At 45.0% G+C, this 24,191-nt stretch overlaps 1 protein-coding gene across 3 annotated transcripts in view; it reads left to right on the top strand.

The window, feature by feature from the left end:
- Positions 1-7,543: 7,543 nt before the first annotated feature.
- Positions 7,544-24,191, top strand: part of DAAM2 (dishevelled associated activator of morphogenesis 2) — a 114,089-nt gene continuing 97,441 nt past the window's right edge. For 2 of the 3 annotated variants that reach the window (XM_021937219.2, XM_021937224.2), the window contains exon 1: positions 7,544-7,637. The gene's annotated coding sequence lies outside the window, so the exon portion shown is untranslated. Of the gene's footprint in view, positions 7,638-7,727; positions 8,332-24,191 lie in introns of those variants that run through there. The other variant, XM_021937220.2, reaches the window with a different exon arrangement.

The following is a 24,191-nucleotide window of genomic DNA, read 5'->3' on the forward strand; positions in this document are numbered from 1 at the left end:
CTTTCTCGACCCCACACTTCCCATTCTTTTTATAAACTCCTTGTAGGAAGGGATTTGGAGAGGCATAAAACCAGTTCCCAAATATTTCCTTTTGAAAATCTGCTTCTTACTCTGAAACATTATTTTAGAATTTCTTATCTATTGTATCTTGTTGCCCCATTAAAACTTCCAGTTTGGCATTCTATTACACTTGTGTTTATTTTTAGAGACTTCTTCTGGTCCCTTTCAGACCAAACACTGTTTCTTAAAGCTATGGGATATTCATAGATATTACGTGAAAAATGGGACCTAGGAAAAATACCTTTGGGGAATAAATACTGTGGTAAGCAAAGGTAGGCAGATCTCTTTTGCTATAGGAATTCTCAAATTCTTCAATATGTTAATATGAACTGCAAAGTTACAAGTAGGGCATATAGACTAAAGATTTTATAAAATCATTTAACCATGAGGAACCCTCCTCTACCTTTTTTGAAAACTGTTTCAAAGGATTAACATTCTGTAGGAGATATTTTGGAAATATTAGCCTGGAAGGTACCAGTGGAAAGGAGAGGTATATTCTTCATCCAGAAAACTTGCCTAAGGGAGACAACAAGTTATTATCCTTCACCTACTCCTAATCATGGGAATTCTGAAAGTTTCATGTGTTTTTATGTTTTTTCTTTTTTTAAAACTTGATTGTGGCAGAGCTTAATGGCATAGTCCCTCCACTAGACTATGAATTCCTTGTGGAGAGGAACCCTGTCTTATTCATCTTGCATCTCCAGGGCTTAGGAAAGTGCCTGGCACCTAGCAGGACTGAATGAGCAAAAGTGTTAGTGGAGGGTTTCTTCACTTCTTCTTTTAAAGAAAGTAAGAAAGGTCTCCATACTGGGGTCCCAAACCACAGACGTGCAATAGTCAGACAAGCCTATTTGGTACTGATGAAACCTCCCAGTGTGTGAAAATCTGTGCTTATAAATATTTGGCATACAGAAGAATATGTATACAAATTAAATGTGCAAATGTCCTGTGCTCTTTCCAAGGGCAACCAGGGTGAGTTTTCTTTTTCTTTATATCTGTGAGTGTGATTGTGTACACACAGCTTAAGAGACGAGTTGCTAAGAACTTTCTGAAAGAAATGAATGGGATAAAACAGACTGCCAAGTTACTGAGTGGTAATTAAGAACAGATTCTTAACATCATCACTTTACCATTTTTAAGCTATTTTCCTTTAAAAGACAAAACCACTGAATGATGAAATGTGTCATGCTTCTCCTGATGTCCCTGAGTCTTTGCTCAGTTGCCCACATATCTATATGCCAGTCCAAAGTCACACATCCTGAACATTGTAAGCAGTCTCGAACTGTTTTTCAATGGAGAAAAATGTGTATGTGTCTGTGTGTGTGTCTGTGTGTGTGTGAGACCCATCTTCACCCCCAATATAGATCACCTGGGGAAACTTATTTCTTTTAAATATTCCAAAATACAATTTTACCCTGAAGCTAACTGGAGTACTTGGCCCTGAGCTTTATTTTTCAAAGGATTTTGAGCTACAGAAAACGGGGTATAATGGAAGTTTTGTATGTGATCAGGACAGTGCAAGTACCCTGGCTCCAGAAATAACAAAAATGGTGGTGGCTACTAGCAGGAATGGCCTTTGCAGACTGGGGACCTTGGGCTCTGATCACAGATTGTCCGGCAGGAGGATGGTCAGAAAAGAATTCCACCCCATTTCCCACCCACTTTGGCACTCTACTCACTGTGCGATAGTCCCTCCCAATTTGGCCAGGTGTGGTGCAGTGGGTCAGAGTTGCCTGGCTGGCCATTGAGGGAAGCCACATACCAGATTAGACATACGCATGGCCTGCCTCTCTGCGGGGGTGCAGGGCTGCCGCCACTATGTCCTGGAATTGTGTGTCTTGTGGTTAAACACTTGGGGTTTTGACGTAGGAAAGGCAGCAGAGCCGACCCTCAAAGCTGCTGCAAACAACCTGAGAAGGCTTCTCAAAAATGCAGTCCTGCTCCTTGGGAGGAGATGGCCTTTATGGGGGCAATTTTGTGATTGCTGCCTATTTGCTGTGGTCATGTCTGAGCCAGGAGAGATTTCTTAACTTCAGGCAAAGAGGTTTGCAGAGAGCGGGACGCCAGAAACCTGTACATTAACGCTGAGTACATTCTTAAAATTAACTAACAGAGGAGCTATGTGTGTTGGGTGGAGGGAGTGGGTATAGAGGTAGGAAAGAGGGCAAAGAGACGAAAAGGCATATAAGAACAGTGGTCATCTGTAAGGTACAAATATTCTGCAATTTAATCCTTACTCTTGTACCACGAGATTGATCCTTCTATTAGTCTGAATTTTGCAGAGAAGTGAAATGATGTTCTTACTTACAAGAGCCAGAGCTGGAATTAGAAACCAGGTTTTTCTCATGCCGTATTCTGGGGTCATTTCTACCACATGACAATGAGGACCTAAAATATCTTCAAGTTGTTGGGACATGCAGTTCATGTCCTATTGATAAGTACTTACTTTCAGGAAGAAATTGTGGCAGCCATGGGCTTTTACTCTCTTTAGCTGTATCCTTGGAAGTGAGATAGATAACACAAGTCCAGGAGTCCTGTCCTGAACAATGGAGATTGTACTCCTTACTAGAAGTGACAGAAGCAGGATAGGCCCCAGGATCAGGCTCATGATCAAAATACCTGAAGTGTGATGTGTCTGTGCTGAATGGGGTCCAGTTCAGGACGTGTTGCCTGCTAGGCATTAACAGCACACCTGATAACAAAGTTTGACACCTCCATGAACAGAGTCTAAGAGCCAGCAGATTGATACTGACCGCATCTGTGGTGGGATGAAAAAGACTTTGAAATTTTGAGGCATCCTTTTCCTTCCGAGTTTCAGAAGAACTTATTGAGGTAGAGACTTTCAATTTATTTTGCTTCATTTGACTTTTACAACAATCCTTTAGGGTGGAATAATCTTCATCTCATGTTGTTGTTGAAGAACACTGTTAGGATTCTCCTATTAATAGATGCAGAGAAACAACCAACAGGATTTAGTATATGAATATTGAGAGAGAGAGACTGATTTTAAAGAATTGGCTTACGTAATTATGGAGGCCTGGTAGTCTAAAATCTGCAGGGTAGACCAGCAGGCTGGAGACCCAGGGAAGCGTTGCAGTTGGAGTCCTGAGGCAGTCTGCTGGCACAGTTCCCTCTTGGGGGGTAGGGGTCAGTCTTTGTTCTACTAAGAATTTCAGTTGATTGCATGAGGCCTGCCTACATTATGGAGGGTAATCAGCTTTACTCGAAGTCCACCAATTTAAATATTAATCTCATCCAAAACCACCTTCACAGAAGTATCCAGAATAATGCTTAATCAAATATCTGGGCGCTGTGGCACGGCCAAGTTGACACATGAAGTTAATCACCACGAAAACTAAGCTTGAGAAAGTTTCCTGCCATGCTGAGGTCACGCAGCAAGGAGAGGCAGGGCTGGGGATTTAACCAAGGTCTTTGGTTCAAACACTTGCTATAGTCCACAACAGTAAATCAGAGAAAGGTATACGTTATTTGTGGAGAGTCACATATTGATTAGATGACATATTCATGGGACCTTCATTCATTCTTCAGAAAGTCTTTACTGAGTGCTATTGTGGTTCATGTAGTAACAGACTAGGAGCTCTACCCCTGGAGAGTGAGCAAGTGACTTTTGTGAGGCCTGCTTCTCACCATGATAGGCTGGGCCTTGGAAGCATATAGTGAGCTTTGGAAGCCAGGCCAACCATAATGTGCTATTTGAGAATCCTTCATCAAGCAGGTACAAATTTCCAGATGAGTAGTGTGCTACAGAGGGCCTCAATGTATGTTCCGGGAACATTCCTAGAATATGCAGGTGAAGAAGGATGAAACCCCTTTCTTGGCGATCTTGAGAATACGAGAGACTCCTACATTAGGGCACTGTGAGTGACAGGGCTGGGGGTGGGGAGTGAATCAGATGATCTTCGAGCCCTACTACTTCATGGACTTTTCAGGCCTCAGCAACCTCAAAAACAGCTCCTCAGCACTGAGAGCCACATATTTTATGAATTTCACTTGCTCCTCATCCCAGTAGAACCTAATTAAGAATGCCTGGGGGCAGGCGCAATGGCTCACACCTGTAATCCCAGAGCTTCGGCCTCTCGAGAATTGCTTGAGACCAGGAATTTGAGATTAGCTTGGGAAACAGCAAGACTCCATCACTAAAAAAGAAAAAAGAAAAAAAAAAAAAAAAAAAAAGATTAGCAAGGCCTAGTGGCATGCACCTGTAGTCCTAGCTACTAGGAAGGCTGAGGTGGGAAAATCCCTTGAGCTCAGGAGTTTGAGGCTGTAGTACGCTATGATCACGCCACTGCACTCCAGCCTGGGTGACAGAGAGACACACTGCCTCCAAAACACTTGGGCAAGGATGGAGAGACTCCCGTCTCCCAGACCTAGAATGCTGGCTACTTAGCCTCACTTCCCCTGTTTCTGTCCTCATCATGTCCCCAACCTGCCAGCTCTGAGTCTCTGGCCCTATCTTTTGTGTTTTTATTTATTTATTTATTTTTTTGAGATAGAGTCTCCCTCTGTCACCCAGGCTGGAGTGCAGGGGTGTGATCTCAGCTTACTGCAACCTCTGCCTCCTGGGCTCAAGTGATTCTCCTGCCTCAGCCTCCCCAGCAGCTGGGATTATAGGCACGGGCTACCATGCCTGGCTAATTTTGTATTAATATTATTATTTTTTAGTAGAGATGGGGTTTCATCATGTTGGCTAGGCTGGTCTTGAACTCCTGACCTCAAGTGATGTGCCCACCTCGGCCTTCCAAAGTGCTGGGATTTCAGGAGTGAGCCACCTTGCCCACCCTGGTTTGTTTTTGAGACAGGGTCTCACTCTGTCACCCTGGCTGGAGTGCGGTGGCATGACCACGGCTCACTGCAATCTCTCTGTCTGGCCCTATCTCTAATTCTCTGACTCTCTCTTTTATCCAATCTCATCTTTAATTTTATCCTTTCTCTCACTTTGCCTGAAATGAAGTTACCCAGTATCAATTTCATAGACAGGTTCTCACAGACACTGCTCACACCTAGCACTTTGGGAGGCCGAGGCAGGCAGATCACCAGGTCAAGAGATCAAGACCATCCTGGCCAACATGGTGAAACCCTGTCTCCATTAAAAGTACAAATATTAGCTGGGCATGTTGGCGCATGCCTGTAGTCCCAGCTACTCGGGAGGCTGAGGCAGGATAATCGCTTGAACCTGGGAGGCAGAGGTTGCAGTGAGCTGAGATGGTGCCACTGCACTGCAGCCTGGTGACAGAGTGAGACTGTCTTGAAAAACAAAAACAACAAAAAAAGAAAATCTAAAAAAGAATTACGCTAAAGTGCAAGGCATCATGCAAAAATTATATCTGTAAGCCAATGCTCAGTAATTATCCAGTATTATATTTAGGTGGATTGATAAAAGTATTGTTGGTAAGATTATATTTGGCTATAAAGAATAGAAAAACTCAATTATAATAACTTAAACACATAGGGGTTTATTTTTCTCACCTAACAAAACATCAGAGGAAGGCATAAGCCACTTAAGGATGGTATCTAGGGCCTTGGTTTCTTTTAGCTTCCCGCCCTACCGCCCTTAAGAGAGTAGCTTTTGTTCTCAAGGTAGCAAGATGGATACTGCATCTCCAGGCATCATCTAAATGCTCCAGGAGAGAAGAAATGGGGAAGGAGGATTAGGGAATGTCAAGGGGAATGTTATATGAATCTGACCTTCTCTTAAAGAGAGTTTGTGGAAGGCATCCTCTGTCTTCTGCATTACAATCTCACTAGTCAGAACTGGGTCTCATAGCAATCGTGAACTACCAGGGAGTCTAGGATGGCGAATATTGTAGATTTCTAGCTTCTTTAGTTGAGAAAGGCAAGGGAGAAGGGGTTTGTCAATGGCTTCTGGAAACTTATTTGCAGGGTCTGCTGAAGAACAGAGCTCACCTTGCCAGTGGAGCCTTGATATGAGAGAGGGGATGGAAGGAGGTAAAAGTGGGGTATGATGCCGGGGAGAGCAATCCCACAGTGAACAAACAGCAGCTCCCTGCTGCAGGGCCCTCCGTGGCTTGGGTCAAAACAGTGTGACTGTCTGCTACTGAGAGGCCCAACCCCAAGACTTGGCTCCTTCTGGCAATCAGCTCTAACCAGCTGCTGCCAAAGAGGTAAACACATTCCAAGTCCTTGAGTCCCTGCTGCACTGTAACTGTGGCTAAATCATGCCCCCGCCTCTACCGGTTTGGGCTAATGGACAGTTCACTATAGTTGTGTTTTAATGATGATTTGCAGTTACCCGTGCCCTCTCCCATTCATGGCAAGATGAACACCTAAACACTTACGTTGTCTAACCGTATAAGTATTTTGCATCTCACGTGTATCATTTTAAGTTCATTTCATTCTCCAATCCTTGGGAACCATGAAGGATAATGTATTACATTCTCTCTCTCTTTTTTCCCCTCTGGAAGATCATGCATTACATTCTCTTTTTTTCTCTGGAAGGGTGGCCCTGAAACCAAGCCATTTCCCTAAGTCCCTTTGGCTAGGTGGAGAAACAGACAACCGCTAACCCAGAACAACCACTGAACACCCGGAAAACTCTATACAGGTCATCACCCAGTGGGGGCACCATTTGCTTACAGAGGGAGCTGGGGGAACTAGGAAACCGAGATCAAATACTCCCTGTGAGGGTGTTGCCAATCCCAGAGAGGACAATTGCTCTTGACCAAAGCAATCTCTAGTTCAGTCAAGGAGACAGACCACAATCACATTAAAAAAAAAAAAAAAAAGCAAATTTTAAAAGTATGAATAAGAACTATTGTAAACTGCTCAAACTATGCATACAAGCAATGAAGTAAGATGAATTGACTGGCACTGAGTTGGAAAAGCTATACAGGGGCAGGGAGTGTGGAACATAATTTAATAAAAATAAACTTAAAAAAATATATATACACTCCCAAAAAAGAAATGGAAAAGTTGTTAGGGCGTGGAGCAGGGCTCCTAATTAGCTGTTCTGTTGTGCCTGATTTCCCTCCCGTCCTGCCCAGCACCCCTCTGGGACACATTGTCCAGTGCAGGGACACTTTGGGGAGGGACAGGGGATTCCCTGGCACCGGGACCTCCACCTCCGAGCCGGCCTCAGACCAGGCCTTTTGCCCGTGGCCCAGAGGAGGAGCGGAGGAGAAACCCACTGCCCAGGTGGCCACTTTTGTCTGCTTGACCCTTCCATGTTTCCAAAACAGAGGGGGCCCTGAGAAGGCTCCCTGCCAAAGTGGGGAACAGCTACCCTCATTGTGCGCCTCGCCCTGCCGGCGGCGCCCTCCCCCCGCCTCCGTTCGGTCTGAAAGTGTGAAAATTACAAATCCCAAGAAACTGCAATCAGAACTCTACCTAGGGAAATTTCAGAGTATCCTTGCCATAAATATCCCGCTCCAAGACGCCTGACGTCAGAGCGGGGCGGGCGGACGGGCGCGAGGCCGGGCCTGGAGGGGCGGCAGCCGCGGCTTCTCGGGGATAGCGCGGAGCACACGGGAGCGAGCGGAGCGCGGGCGGCGGCGCCGGACCTCGGGCTGCGGGAGCGCGGGCGCCCTGGGGTCCTCGGAGTAAGTGCGACGGGCCCTGGCGCTCCCCGTCTTGGGGCTGGGGCCGCGGGGAGCCCTCTCCGCAGGGCTCCCACACTTCTCTCGCCTCTGCTTTCTTTAGCATGCCCCGCGGGGCTTGGGGAGGCAGCGGCTCCGCAGGCTGGCGGTTTTGTTTCTCCAAAGTGTTTGCAGGAGCCGCCGACCCGGAGTGGGCTCCCAGGGCCTGTGTGTGTGTGTTTGTGTGTGTGAGTTGTGTGTTTGTGTAATGGGTGTGATTGCGTGTGTCTGTAGTGGCACATCTGGACATAGGAAATGTCTTTGGAAAACTTTTTAAAAAATTTTTTTGAGGCTTTGAAACCTGACTCCTGGTTGTCACAAGTGGACAAACACAGAAGATACCCCCGCAAAACTGACAACTTTTTGGTGGTGGCTTTTCCGGGTTCGGACTGAACCTTCACTTGGCTGGGCTGAAGTCTTCACAGGCCCCCAGCTTCCATTTGCAGGCCTGGCCTCTGGCCAGCGGGCAGGGCAGCCGTGAGGTTCTTGTTCTCAGTGGCAGTGGGACCCTGGGCGGGGGAAGGAGCATCTCAGGAAAGGGGTCCCCGGACTCTGGGGTTCTCAGCACCTGCGGTCGCAAACCAACCTCATGCCCTGACCTTACCAGGCGTCGGGACTCTGACTTAACCAGGGAAGGAGGGACTTGGTCTGGCGGCAGGTAATTTTGTGAAGAGGATGAGAAGGAAGAGGGGGAGGTGGTGGTGATGGCTAGGACGCTGTGGCCCTGTGTCCAGCCATAGCTTGGGAGTGGGATGGATGTTTTTGCCACATGGCCACGGTGAGGTACGTGCCAGGTTCTCTGGGAGTGCCGCGTGTGGTGCCCCAAACAAGATGCAAGCTCCTAACATAAAGAGACGTGTCTGAGCTGTGGGGTGGAGGAAGGGGGGCGGTGGGGGAGAGGGAGAGAGATTTTTATCAAAATTGAACACAGATTGCTGAGGTCTGGGCTTGATTTAACTCTTCTCTCTCTGCCTCGGCCATTTCTCCACAGTTTTGGAGTAGATTTGGAACGTTTGTCGGAGGGTTAGAGGAAAATCACACCTCTCCAGAAAAGAGTCCCCATAGGTTTTCCTTGATACCCACGTGGGAATGAAGGCAGCTTCCCATCTTTAAAACGTTCAAAGTCTTGTGTTTTCCCCCTTCTGAGTTTGGTGTCAGTTTCCTGAGTTTCTTTGCAAAGCCAACTGAAGCGGGGGATGGATTTTCCCTAGGGCCTGGGGCGGAAAGTGTGCTCCACCGAGAGTAGGGGGAAAAAGGAGCAGTGGGGCCCTATGGATCCATCAGCCCTGAGTAGCACAGTGCCAGGCACTGCCTGTCAGTAGCTGGGTTCCACAAACGAGTGACCACAGACAGCCTGAATTTTCAGCTTTGCTCTAGCCAGGTCTCTGGTTTTGTATTTTGCAATAGAGCCAACCTACAATGTTTGGGTGGGAGGAAGATTACTGGACTCTCCCTATGTCCTAGAAAAATGAGAGAATGAAGGGACAGGGAGGAAATCTGGATGTAAAAACAGACTCACAGGAAGTTAAGATTCAGGAAGGATTTTAGAAATTATATAAATTGACCCCCAGGGAAGCTCCATAAAAGAAGGAGCAGGCAGCAATGTCAGAAACACTCATTTAACTTCAGGAGTACGTCGCCAACTGAAGTGTAATGAAGAAGGAGGAAATCATCCCATAGGCAATGTAAACAAGGGTGCATGTAAACAGGGGTCACTGGTCCCCATGAGATGCACATGCCTGCGTGTATTTACACGTACATGACTGTGGTGATGGCCATGGCCTTAGGCATTGGAGGATAAATGGTCTATTTCTTCATCTGTGCTGGGAACTCCATCTAACCCCCATTTCTTTATGCAAACAACTGTGCTATTATTGTCTTGCTCCCTGGTAGTTGCAAACTCTGGCTCCTAACTCCCAGCTGAGTTTTCAGAGCTTTTCCTCCAGCGCCTTGGATGCTGAGGGAATACTCGTGCCCCCATCAGGACAAAAAGAGGAGAGAACATTCTCCTGGGCATTAGAACTTAGAGAGTCAGGAGCTCAAGAAGGTGGAGGCTGTGCAGGCAGGTCAGTAGGAAGGCCTGTGAATGATTTTGCTTTCGGTGAGCATGGGAAAGTTGAAATACTACTGCTTGCTGTGAGAACATGTTCTCTCCCCAGTCTTCTTTCCCAGCTGTCTCCGAAGTTTTTGATGCAAAACAGGTTAAACTCCCCATTACTAAATAGCCTTGGATCCAGGTGTAAAGAATGAAGATAAAGGGTAAGTACAGGCAGTAGAGAAGGCATAGAGATAATGAAAGATGAGGCTTTCTTCTTGATTTTAGAGGAGCCAATGGAGGTAGCAAGTTTAAATGTTCTCATTCATTTCCATTATTTAAACATAGAAGACTAAATACCCAGGGAGAGAAGGGACCCCTTGGAGCAGGATTCCCAGAAATACTCTTATTCCAGCACATGGTTCCTGAGGGAGAGGTGAGGGGCAAGAAATGGGCTTTCAACTCTTTCTACATGTGGGGTTTCTGGGAGTGCTGCCTGTGGGATCAGTGGAGTCCTGACCCTTCTGGGCTTGTACTAGGAGACATTTCACCATGGCTGGGATGAATTCCCAGGCCATGGACACCTAGGCTGACATCGAAGCCTGCTCATGGCTCATTCTATCAGTTCAATCTTCTGGCCAGCTCTTTGGTCATCTTTGAGATTAGATTAGTTAGATGGGATGCATTCCAAGGCATCCTTAAAGGTCCAGAGGGCAAACACAGCTGGCAGAAAGAACAAGTTGAAGGATGTCCTTGGCTTTGATAGCAGATGACCCTCTAGATCTCAACAGCCAGAGACACTGTGTCGAAGATCCTGTTTCATTCAGCCCTGGACTTCAGAGGCAGCCCGACACAATGGAAAGAGTGCAGATTTCTGATCAGCTGCCTGGAGAGAGAGAACTGTGACTTATATACGAATTAGTAACCTGGGCTACATGACTTACTCCTCCTGAGCTTCAGCTTCCTCATCTGTAAAATAAGGATAGTATTTCCCTTCCCAGGTTATGAAAACAACATTTATGCATAAGAACTAAGAACAGAGCTCAGAATGTTGTAAGACCCTTAATAAAGGGAGGGCTGTATTTTTATTTTTCAGTTTTTCAGCCATCAGGAGCAAGTATTGCTCAGAAAGAACCTCTCCCCAAATCTAGCTACATATTTTCCATGATTGAAGGCCAGTGGGTGGAGTTTCTAGGGCTCTGGACACCCTTACTTCCTTCCTCTAGAAAAGGTGACCAGTGAAGATTTTCCATGAGCATCCCTGGTCCATTATCCTGATTGGTGGGAGGAGAAACCAGGCATCCTGGATGTCTGGCCTAGAAATCCCTCTTGTGTTTGTGCTCTCTAGGGAGGGAGAAGGACAGAAGAGCAGGTTGTATAAGTATGATGGGGAGGGGAAAGGTAGGGAGGTGGGGGCAGGGGAGGAGGGTCAAGGACCAATTGAGTCTTGAAGGACAAGCCTGAAGTCGGAGAATGTGGCTAGGCAGCCACTTCTTGTCAAGGGTGCCCAGGTCAGAGTAATGGGAGAATCTGATGGGTTGTAAAGAATGAAAGCTTTAACCATCGCAAACATCTCCAGTGGGTACGAGGCGGGAGGCTGCCCCCTGAACCCTGATTGACACATTATCCAAGGGAGTGACTACTCCAAAGGAACAAAGGAGCATCTGATGTTAGAGAGCAGCTGCAGGTCCTCTTGGCCCATCCCAAAGCTTCTAAGTTATCCTTCAAGTTGACATTTAAGACTTTGAAGATCACATTTGTTTTTGTTTTGTTCAAGCTCCCTCTTTAACCATGGCCTGGGATGACTTTTAAGCTTTTAAGAGGCTCAACCAGTGGCCAACTTCTCTTGAGATGGCCCAGAGCTAGGGGTCAGTGAATTCCTCACTCCTGGCAGCATCTATTTCTCCAGCTCTCTCCACATTTTTTGGTTTGTTTTTTGTTTCATTATGAGGTTCTAAAACTGCACAGTCAAGATGCTGTGGGGGGAGGAAGTGCCTGTTTTTGGAACCTGTGCCGCATTATGCTAGCGCTGGCCAAGGCTTATCAGACTATGGTTATTAACAGGTGTTGTGGGTTTCTTTCTGGGTTCCCCCTTCAAAAAAAAAAAAAAAAAAAAAGGGACCTGGAAAAAAATGAACTTTAGGCAGTTTGGTGTCTCTTTCAATTCTGGCCAAAGAGGAGGTGACTTACTTGTAGTACATCCTGTGGTTCCAAGGAAGAGCTTTAGAATCAAGCAGACAGAGGTTTGAGTTCTGGCACCACCAGGTCACAAGCTTGCTAACCTCTCTGACTCTTCTTTATCTGTTAAATGAGAACAACTACTATTCTCATTTCACAGAGTTGTTCTGAAGATGAAATGGAATGATATGTGGGAAGAAGCTAGCAGATTGCTCAGTAAAATGTTAATGCCATTCCCCTTCTCCAGTTTTAAGTTCATGAAAGTAAATGGGTTCAGACATTTGTCCACAAGTCAAAGTAAATAAGCCACTTATTCAAGGATTAACAACTGTGCTCAGAGGTCAGATATCTCAGCCTGGAGATGGAGACCTTTTATACAAAAGTGGGGCACAGAACAGTGCTCCCCATGCCAAGCAAATGGCAGCCCCATGTGACCCTCGATTGGAATAAAGGAAAGGCCACCAGTTCACTCACCCATGAATTTGGGCTATTTAGTGAGCTCTCCATAGAGCTTGTTTAAAAAATCTCAAACACTGTCCTGAGAATCAAGGTCAAAATTGAGGACAGAAATCATTGAGGCAGTTCCTAACATTAAAATCTAATAATGATGTGACAATGACAGCAGTACTTTAAATTTATATAACATTGTACCATTTGACAAGTACATTGTCTCATTTAAACATCATTGACAATCGTATGAGATTGGTATTAACCACATTTCACAGCCCAAATTTTGAGGACTTAAAAAAAACTTACCATATTTCACACATTAAGTAAGCGGAATAAACAGAAAACAAACTGTTCCCCAAGCAGTGGGTCTCAACCCTGGCTGCACATTAGAACCACCTGGGGGAGCTTGTAAAAGTATCAATACTTGGGTCCCACCCCAGACCAATTTAATTAGACTCCCTGGGAGTGGAACCTAGGCGTCCATAGTTCTGTAAGCTTCCCAGGTGATCTGAAGTCTAAGTTGAGAATCCCTGGTCTAAGAGAAGAGTGTAAAGCACCAAAGTTAGGACCCAGGGTACCAGGTATGGGAAAAAGAAACAGCCAAGACTTTGCTAGGATTTAAGCCCATTGAGGGTGCGGACTTCGTATACTTCTCCCTGTATCCCTGGAGCCTAGGACAGTGCCAGCTACAAGGTAGGTGCTCAATAAACATTGAGTAGATGAAAAAATGAACAAAATACCGGAGATTAGAAGTTGTCAATTTCAGCAGTGAAATCCAGCTTGTCAGCTTGTTTTTTATAAAGTTTTATTGGAACACAGCCATGTCTGTTCATTTGTACTTTGCCTATGGCTGCTTTCATGCTGCAACGGCAGAGTCGAGTAGATGTGACAGAGACTGTGTGGCCTACAAAGCTGAAAACATTTACCATCTAGCATTTTACAGAAAAGGTTTGCTGGCTCCTGCTCTGGATCCCAGACATGAACAGAGCAAGTATAGTAGCTTAGGGAAGGTCATTACTGCATGATCATTAAGAATATGGGTTCTAGAATCAGATCAACCTATGTATGATTCCTGGAACACTTACCTGTTAAAAGAGTTTGCGAAGTATTTCACCTCTCTGATTCTCAGTTTTCTCATCTGAAAAGTGGGGATGATAATAAAATGATACCTCCCTCATAGGATGACTGTGAGGGTTGTCAGCCCCTGGCCGACAGTAACATTAGCTGTAGCTATGGTGGTTGCTGTAGTTACTAGCAGTCAGCCACATAGAGGACTAACTAGACAAAAGTCAAAATCTAAATCCAATATCACAAGGTAGATCAAGGGACAAGGTAGGAAAACATAAACAGTCAGTAAGCTTGTGTGAAGAAAGATTAATGTGAGGTTTCTGAGTTAAAAGGTGTCCTTTTAAGGCAACACAGATCAGGCCACAGGAGGTGTGTGAGGTGCTTTTGTATGACCAATTGCTGTGTCGACCAGCAATCCCCATCAGTCCTCAAGGGTTAACTTAAGTTTTATTGCATCAAATCTAGTCTCAAGAACGGTGCACCTGTATACATAGTTCTTTTTACCTGGAAGTCCTTACCTCAGTCCTGGTCTTCCTGATCTACTCAGCTTCCAAGGCCTGCTCAGGTGTCCCTTTTTTCCTCAAATTCCCACTGCAAGGCTCATTCCAACCCCCTTTTCCTCTTTATTCCCATGAACCTGGCACACAACTCTGTCATCACATTGAACACATTGCATTACCGTCGAGGAAGGACCAAGTCTCCTTCATGCTTTCTACGTGTTTGCAGCTCATAAAAGTCAAATTGCATTGTAGAATCAATGTCTAGAAGCCAAACCATGTCAATCAGGCCTTTAATCCAAGGCAATCATGTCTGAGTTTGAGGAATGAGTAGGACTTGCCCAGGTGTGATGGGCTTGCAAGAGCTAATCTCCATAACCAGAGGGACAGGAGCTACCCAGTTTATACACTATGTGGATGCTTTGTGTCCTCATCTCCCCACTCTTTGGTGGCTCCTGCCCTCCAGAACACTTCTAGGGGGTAGCCAGGGACAGGGAAAGATGGAAGAAACTTAAAACCAACTCTTTGATTTCTTGTCAGCAGATGCGGTGAAAAGTTAGGTTTTGGCTTCTTTGGGCTTTTCATGGATATGTGCCAAGATAATTGGGAGCTGGTTGGGTATGTGCCAAGAGAATTGGGATTTGGCTCTTTTGTTAGCACTATAATAGAAATATGGCCACAAATAATAGCAAATAATGCACAGTTTTTCGGTTCGACTACAGAACGTGTTGCATAATTTTTATAGACTTGAGTGGCAGATTTATTTTGGTGGCAGATATATATTGTGTGTGGAATAATGTAAAAATGAAGTTATATTCTGATGGTGAAGGGGAGGGCACAGAAAACTCTTCACCTTGAGTTAAAGATTTCTTTTGATCATCCCCAAATGAACGATTGGGAGCTGCCTCCTAAGAGGGGCAGGAGGAGAGGAAATGAAATACTATTTATATGCTCCACTATGCACATGACACTAGGCAGGTCATTTAAAAAAATATATTCTTGATTTGATTTTTCCATATTATGACGGTAATTCTTGCTTAAGCAAGTGAATTATTATCATGCAAAGGTACATAAAGACAAGTAGAAATGTATTCACCCCCTCCACACCCTGGTAATTAATGTTAATAGCCTAGTAATATATCCTGCCATAACTTTTCATTTGTCCGTACAAATACCTACTGGTGTATACAGGATGGAGATGTCTTGCCTGAGTATTTTTCACTGTAAGGGAATCTTACAGTACACATTACTCTGTAGCATACTTTTCTTTCCCTTGACCATATGTCAAGGTCATCCCTACACTGGATGTAACTCATTTTTATTTTTTCTGACTTCTTTATGCCTAGGCTTACACAGCTTTACATATTTGGCATCACATTGTTCCTGGTGAGGTGTTCATTTTGTCATCAGTCAGCTATTACATGTGGTTTCATTCTGGATGATCACCAGTTTGGGTCCCTGAGCTGCCAGATCAAGCATCATCCATCACCCAGGCAAGCTTTGCTTTGGCTCTCAGGCTGCGTGATGGATGTACAAAGCCTGCTGACCACCCTGGGGCGTGACTGCCTGGTGTGCATGGCCTCCTTGTGTCTCCTGGGCGTGGGGTTGCTATCAAGCATCAGGCCCCTATGGCTCCCCTCCTTGCTCATCAGAGTTAGGCTTGCCTCCTTGGAGCGCCTTAATTACTGGATATGCAGGAAACATAGCAGGCTGATCAATGAGATTGGAGAACGGTTTTGATGGAGCAAATCAGGCAGCATAGTATAATGGCCAAGCATGTGGGCTCCGCTCTCAAATGGCCTGGCTAGGTCCACATCTCTGTGTAGTGGACACTGGGCTGTGCTCCCTGACCCCTTTGAAGACTGAGTCCCCAGCTGCAGGGAGTGCTGGACATGGTTAGCCTTCTTGGAACAGCCCCAGCTGAAGAGACTTGCTGTGTCAGGCACTCCTGCACATGCTCCTCTCCTGGGTCACCCTGAAACCAATGATGGTGGGGAGCTGTGACTACCTGGCCCCTCTACCGCAATGTGGGACAATTCTAAAGGGTGTGCCAGCTTCAGGGGTCCCTGGGGGTTTGGCGGAGGCCTTAGCTGAGGCTACATCACAGCTCCATTTCTCCCTCTGCCCAGTGCTGCCTCTAACCTGCCCTCCTGCCCGGAGGACTTGACTCCAGGAGTCCTTCCTAACAAGCCTGCTGCCTGCCATACTCCAGCCCAGAGTCTGCCTCCCAAGAAGAAACCCTACCTACTTTGCCATTTAATAACTTGCCCAACAAGTTATGAGCCTTGTCTGGGCTTCAGTTTTCTTATCTGTCCAATGGAGATAATAACATTTCCTTCCTTATGGGGTAGTTGAGACAATTAAATGGGAAGATGCATGTTAAGTCCCTGGCACAGCACCTGGAAAAATGCTACAAGTTTTAGCAATTTTATATGAAATTGTTTTAGAGGAGTCCATTATTTTCTAGGTAATTGTTGGTAGCTATGTCAGGATATGAAAAAGTACATTTCCCCCCTCTGTGCTTTGTATGCTTTTTAGGTGACCCTCAACTGATTTCTCTACAAATAGAGTTGTGTCAAAACTGGGCAGACTGAATGAATGTCTTGACTTTTATTGGCAAATTTGCTTTTGTTCCCCAACCCCGTGCTAATCTGAGGGGTGTGGATGTATCTGGGTGGAAGCATAATGACATGGCCTTGTTGCCGACCTGCCTGGAGACAAAGGGCTGGACAAGTTGACCTTTGGGAATTCCCCTCTACTTCACCTGTGCTTCTGCAGTATGAATGGGGTGGTCCCAAGGGACCCTGCCGGCCCACTGGGAGCTGCCATCCTGCCTGTGTGCTTATTCATGTCATGCCTGCATAACTGTCTGCCAAATCTGATTCCTCCTGGTGGGTGTTTGTTTCTTGCTCCTTTGTCCCCAGCACAGGCGGTCTTTGGTGCTGTGCTTTGAACATTCCGTCTTTCAGGTTATGTACACCCGTTGTCCATCCTGAATGCCAAAGCAAAGCTTGCCTGTGTGATGAATGCTTGATCCGCCAGACTCTGGGATCCAGACTCACAGCTCATGTCTGACCACATTCCCGGGGGGTCAGTGTCAACACTCCCTTCCTTGTTTCCTCCCAGACACTACAGCCCCCTGCCTCCAAGTTCCCTTGACCAGGGCAGGGAGGGGAGAAAGTGATTCCAGGTCAGTGGGGAGGTACGTCAATATTTTCACAGTGCCAGAGGCAGCTTTGAAGTTATTTTGAAACAAATTCAGAGTTTCTGTGGACTTTGGGCTGCAGAAGGATCAAGCCATTGTAACTCTCTATTTCTTTTGTAATCTCTGTCAGTGTATTAATCAGACTTCCCCACCAGGAAGCATTGCACTAGCAGCTGCCCAGAGACAGAGTTAGAAACTGCTCGGCCCTTCCAAGACACAAAGTCAATAAGTCACCATCCTCGCTGCCCTGAACAGAGGTAATGTTATTGATGTCCGTGGCTGCCTAAATGGAAGCTGAGGCTGACAGCTGATAAACAGACCAGGTTTCTCAAATGTTAGAGGCAGCATAAGGCTGTTTTCAGAGAATAGGCCCTGGATTCAGATGGCCTGGATTCTGATTCTGGCTCCACTTTTTGCTAGCTGTGTGACCTTGCACAAGTTGCTTAATCTCTCTGTGCCTTAGTTTCCTCATCTGCAAAGTGATTGTTTTGGAGGTAAAGTTAATACATTACTTGGTTAAAAAAAAAAAGAAAAAAGAAAATCTGGCATAGAGTAAATACTAAGAAATGTTAGTGAGGATGAAGATGATGATGATGATGGTGGTGGTGGTGGTGAGGATAGTGGAGAACAGAGACTACATCTCATTAGCTGTTTCCCCAGCATCCTGCATAGTGTCTGGCAAAGAGTTAGGGCTCAACAAACATGTATTAAATAATACATCCCAATGCCTTTTGCTAAGTGTCTACTGCCTACCTAGTCCACTCAACTCTCTACCAAAGAAAGAAATGTACTCTCCATTAAAAAATTTTTATTTTATCTTGACTTTTTATTGAAGCCCAACATAAATCAGAAAAAATACACAATTTTTGAGGATGTAGTTCAATATATTTCCATAAGTTGAACATCCACCACCCCAGCCCTGCCCAAGAAGCCCCGTTGTGCCCCTCTCTGGTTACTACCCTTCCATGATCCTGACTTCTAGCACCATAGATTAGTTTTTGCCTTTTCTTGCACTTCATGCAAATGGAATAATACAGTAGGTGTTTATTTGTGTCTGGCTTCATTTGCTCAGCATTTTGTCATTGTGTAGATCATTCATTCTTATTGTTGCGTAGTAGTCCATTATGTGAATATAACACACTTTTTCCATTTTTCCGTTGATGGGCATTTGGGTGGTTTCCAGTCTGGCGTTGTGAGTAGCCTTGCTGTGAACATTTGTGCACTTTTAGGTGGACATGTGAATGCATTTCTCTTGGTATGTTCCTGGGAGTAGAATTGCTAGAGCATTCAGAATGCATATGTCCAGCTTTAGTAGGTATGACCAAAGTTTTTTAAAGGAGTTATGCCATGTTTTGCATATTCTTGACAGATGAAGAAGCTGTTCCAACTCAATAGTGCAGAGCCTTGACAGTGACAGGGGTTCCTGAGATGTTGACAGCTCCCAGGCTCTTCCTAGCTGAGAGTTCACGTGTTCTAGAAGGTCTGCTAGGGTAGGCAGTCCTCTAAGAAGCAGGCACTGTGCCAGGCGTTCTCACTTACACTGTTTCACCAGATCCTCACAGCAATCCCATGAGATGGGGAGTATTACTCCCTTTTCTCAGATGAGGAGACTGAGGCTCAGATGAGGAAACTTGAGTGACTTGCCTAAGATGTTAGAAGCAGAAACTGTCAGGGTCAGGATATAAAACAGAGATGCCTCAATCTGAAGCTCGTGCATATTGGATCCCATGGTGACTCACTTTGGCCTCAGTGCTAACACTGGAAGAAAACACAGACACAGACTCGGTTGCTGTCCCCCTAGAACCTCTGCAGGCTGTGGGATGGAGGCTCTGAGGAGAAGCCGTGTAAAGAGGAGCAGACATATGCAACTCAGTGACCTTGGGAAGCCAAATTGTTTTCCTGCCCAGGGGCTGCTGGAGAGTCATGAATTTCCTGGAAGGCAAAGGCGACCATATAATTTACTTTCTAAACCAGGACTCTCAAGAGTGAAAGGGGCATTAAGTGGATGGGACAGTGGAGGGAATAGTCGCAGACTGAGACTGTCCTGGGCAGCCTGGGACAATGCTCACCCTCTGGGAGTCTGAGCGGGCATTGCTGTCCTGGTCAGTGGGGCTGTGCGGGTTATTTTTTACTCTTTCAGAGCACTGTCTGTCAGGAGTTTGCCCTGATGTGGTATCCTCCCCAGCCTCCTCTGTTTATGGGAAGAGTCTGGCAGAGCCTGGCTTTTTTCTTCCCCTCTTCACACCATTTCCTGTTCAAATGGGGCTCTGACAAGGTGAGCTTCTATTCTCAGATTCAGTTGCTTTGAGACTCTTCTGTCAACAGATTTGATAATCCTAGAAGGCTAGGACTGTGCCTGAGTCACTGCAGTGTTTACAGTGTCTGGTGGCAGACACACAGTTAGCGTTCAGGGGATACTTGTTGACTGTATATATCAGTTATCCATGTGTGTATTCATTTACTCAGTCTCCCGCTCACTCATTCATTCATAGTCCATAAACAAGAGCTTGGTTTAGATTCTTTCCCTTTTTTCTGAGCTGACGCCTATTCTACTGGTCCAGAAAGATCAGTTCTCTCTGTGTGTGTGTGTGTGTGTATGTGTGTATGCAAGCGCACATACACATACAAAGGACAAAGAATAAAAGGGATCAACTTAATTTTAGTAACAAAAGATGTGGTATCATGGGACTCGGTGTCAGGAATTAGGTTTGAATTCCAGCCTTCCACTAATTAGCTGCGCTGCCTTAGATGAGCTTCTGAGCATTTCTGAGCCTCAGTTTTAGTCATGTGTGAAATGGAAATGACAGTAATACTGGTGGTACCAGACTGAAGTGAGCCTGAATGGTGGAAAGTATATGAAACGTGCTCGGCATGCTGCAAAGTGCTGGATAAGTCTTATTTGTTAATGCTTGTGGTCATTCAACAAATATCTGGGAAGCTGCCTGGTATGAGACACTGTGCTGAGTCAGGTGTTGTGGAGTGAATTCTGGTGAGCAAAATTCCCGCCCACCTCCAGAGCTCCAATCTGTTAAAGTGAGGTGACTGCATTTGAGGCAAACCCCTGTGACTGGGAATTTTTATTAATAAGAAAGGAATCAGCAAATTCCTCCAAGGCCTTAAGGATTTGATGTGGGTTTCCAAGATAAGGATGCAAAGGATAATTAATTTCTTACTAAGCCCACAGCTGCATTTTCACCAGAACAACAGCAAGAAGCATCCAAGGGCTTGTGTGTTTCCAGTGGAAGTTTTGGTATAGCACAGTGATTTCCAGTGCAGATCCTGGGAGTCAATCTAGTGGGACCTAAATTCGAATTTCACCACTTGCTAGGAGTGTAGTCTTGGAAACCGAGCCTCAGTTTCCTCATCTGTAAAATGGTGATGGTAATGATACCTACTCCCAAATGAGGATAAAATTAATATATGTAAAGTACATAGAACAGTGCCTGAAACATAGTATAAACTCTATAAATATTCTTATTTGCCACATGGTTTTCTTTCCATTGGAATGCTAGGTATTATACTGTATGGTGTTACTGCAACACATGGATGATGAAAGATCATTTTGACTTGGGGGAAGTCAGGGAAGGTTTCATGGCAAAGAAGTATCCTAAGGTACTTTTTTTTTTGGATGGAGTTTCACTCTGTTACCCAGGCTGGAGTGCAATGGTGCGATCTCGGGTCACTGCAAGCTCCGCCTCCTGGGTTCAAGTGATTTCCCTGCCTCAGCCTCTGGAGTAGCTGGGATTACAGGCACCCACCACCACACCCGGCTAATTTTTTGTATTTCAGTAGAGACGGGGTTTCACCATGTTGGCCAGGATGATCTCCATCTCCTGACCTTGTGATCCACCCGCCTCGGCCTCCCAAAGTGCTGGGATTATAGGAGTGAGCCACTGTGCCTGGCCCCTAAGGTATTTTTAAGGTATCTTTTATATCCTGAACAAGACTGGCTTGTTTATTTCTATTGTTACTCTGTTCTTAAAGCTCAGAGAAAATTCAGTGTGGAAGAATTTCCTTCTCTTAACAAACATAAATCAAATGCCTCCTGAAACTTCGAAGTTGAATAACATGTGGTCCCTACTCTCAAGCATTTCCAAACTAGTTGATCTATTTTGCCACCATCCTTGAGCCAGAGATAGGGGACATAGAGATGAGTCCTCAAGGTATTCAGCAGTGTCATGGGGGAAGGATCTAGAACTGAAGATTATTGCTATAAGAGGGAGATGCTAAAAGTGGATGGAAATTAAACAAGTCCGTCTTGCTCAGGATGTAAAAGAGATTTGAAAGATAACTTAGGGTGCCTCTTTCTCATTTAAGAGTATTTGAGAGTAATCCCAGCACTTTGGGAGGCCGAGACGGGCAGATCACTAGGTCAGGAGATTGAGACCATCCTGGCAAACATGGTGAAACCCCGTCTCTACTAAAAATACAAAAAAATTAGCCGGACGTGGTGGCAGGCGCCTGTAGTCCCAGCTACTTGGGAGGCTGAGGCAGGAGAATGGCATGAACCCAGGGGGGCAGAGCTTGCAGTCAGCGGACATCACACCACTGCACTCCAGCCTGGGCAACAGAGCAAGACTCTGTCTCAAAAAATAAAATAAAATAAAATAAAATAAAATAAAAAAGAAAAGAGTATTTGAGAGTGGAAGGACATTGTGGAGTCTCCTTCCAGGTATCTGTTATTAGAGGGGCCATTTCATCTGTTGATATGGTCAATATATGGTGCTTCTTGTGGTAGGAAGATGGACAAATGGTTCCTATGATTCCTCCAGCCTATCTGCTCTACACATATATCTATGTGCCTTGCAGGTGAAGGGTATGATGAAATCATTCAGAACTGCTCCTAGACAATGACAACAAGGTCTAAAAAATGCATTCCCCACATCGCCCAGGAATGGCTGGAATTTCTGCTTCATGTGATTTATCTCTAATATTATGGCTTATTTAAAAAAAAAATCCCTGTCTCATAGCCAGGATGCAAAAGGAAGTCTTCTCTCTGCCTCTATCCTCAACCCTTCTGTCCTCTGCAAGTTTTCCAATGAGGAATTAAAATAAAAAATCCTTTAGTTTCTTAAAGCATGTAAATGTAATGCTAACATTAAAATGATGCCGTAGAATCATAAACGTAGGAAAAGATGCTTAACCTTACTTGGAATCAGGGAAATACATAAATGAAAATCACAAGGAGACTCTGTTTTATACTCATCAGATTGGCAAAAAAAAAAAAAAAAAAAAAAAAAAAAATCATGCTCATCATACTGAATGTGGAGTCAAAAATAACTCCTATTCACTAAGGGTGGAATTAAACTGACAGGAACACTTCAAAGGGCAATTTGACACTATCTAGTAAAACTGAAGATGCACTTACCCTAAGACCCAGCAATTTCACTCCTAGGTAGGTCTAGACAAAGTCTGATACATATGAAAAGAAGACATGTTCAGGAATATTCACTGCAGCATGGTTTTTAAGAGCTAAAAAGCAACCCATATACCTATTATCAACCAGAAGACTGGCTAAATAATTTGATACATACATACTTAGAGTGGAATACTATAGAACACTGAAAAAAAAAGGTGCTAGACATTGTTAAAGACAGATACTAGTGACATATAATCTCAGAAACGATATGAAGTGGAAACAATATTAAGCAAGTTGCAGAAGGATGTCATTGCTAGTAAGTTAAAATCATGTAAAACAATACTGTCTTTTATTTACAAACATTTATATGTATAATTAAAGCATAAAATTACGTTTGTGAACAACCATGAAATTCAGAGAAGTGGCTCCTTCTAGGAAAGGCAGTAAGGCAGATCAGGGGAGAAGCACGTAGGGGCTCCATTTATATCTGTAATATTTTATTTCTTAGACTGTAAGGTGGGTATACAAATGTTTATTTTATCTTCAAGACACAGTCTCACTCTGTCACCCAGACTGGAGTGCAATGCCATGACCTCCTCTCACTGCAACCTCCGCATCCTGGGTTCAAGTGATTCTCCCACCTCAGCCTCCTGAGTAGCTGGGATTACAGGCCAGCACAACTACGCTTGGCTGATTTTTGTATTTTTGCTTGAGATGGGGTTTTGCCATGTTGGCCAGGCTGGTCTCGAACTCCTGACCTCAAGTGACCCGCCCACCTTGGCCTCCTGAAGGGCTGGGATTATAGGCATGAGCCACTGCACCAGGCCTATTTTATTACTATTTATATCTTTTAGATATCTAAAATATTTTTTGGTTTTAAGCAAAGCTAATTTTAAAAGCTAGGCACAGACTACTAGTTCATCTCCCTTGACCATTGGTAAGTAGATATGTGGAAGAGTGAACAGGAAGCTGTCTCCATGGCTGTAGGTCCATCTGGAAAATTTTAATAGATGTGACATCTCCAAATAGGCTGTTCTGCAAACATCTACATCCCATGTGCACATGGTAATCACTGTTTTTTTGATATACTGGTGGAGATGCCAAATAGGGTCATAGCAATATAGGTCAGTGCAAAAGTAATGGCAAAAACCGTGATTACTTTTGCACCAACCTAATAGAAACCAAACAGCAACTCTCTGGCTCATTCCCACACAGCAAATTGCTGGAGCCTTCTTTCTCCCATCCCTTCCTTGAGCGCTACTGGGATTTCTTGCAAGTGCTAGAAAGTGACCACAGGCTGGCCTTTTGATAAGGACATGGGACCAGATAATCTCAAGTGCTTCTCATTGCCACAGGGTGTAAGAATCTTCCTCTCTCCACAATCACTGCCTTGTCTCCATGAAGTCCTCCTTCTCTTCTGATTTTCATTCATATACAGCCGTTGCTGTGTTCCTTTTGCGAACACCCCAGCCTAAGGTGGTAAAGTACCCACCACTGGGAATTGCTTCACTTTCTTTTACTTGACAATGAAGCCATGCTCACTTCTTCTCTGGTGTCTTATTGAAATGCAGTCGATTCAGCTCTTTCATATCCCTTACTCTTTATGATAGCTTCCTTCCGTTAAAACCTGGTCTGGGCTGGCCGGGCATGGTGGCTCAAACCTGTAATCCCAGCACTTTGGGAGGCCGAGTAAGAGTAATCCCAGCATTTTGGGAGGCCGAGACGG

This window comes from Papio anubis, chromosome 6 (assembly GCF_008728515.1).
Source record: "Papio anubis isolate 15944 chromosome 6, Panubis1.0, whole genome shotgun sequence".
NCBI lineage: Eukaryota > Metazoa > Chordata > Mammalia > Primates > Cercopithecidae > Papio > Papio anubis.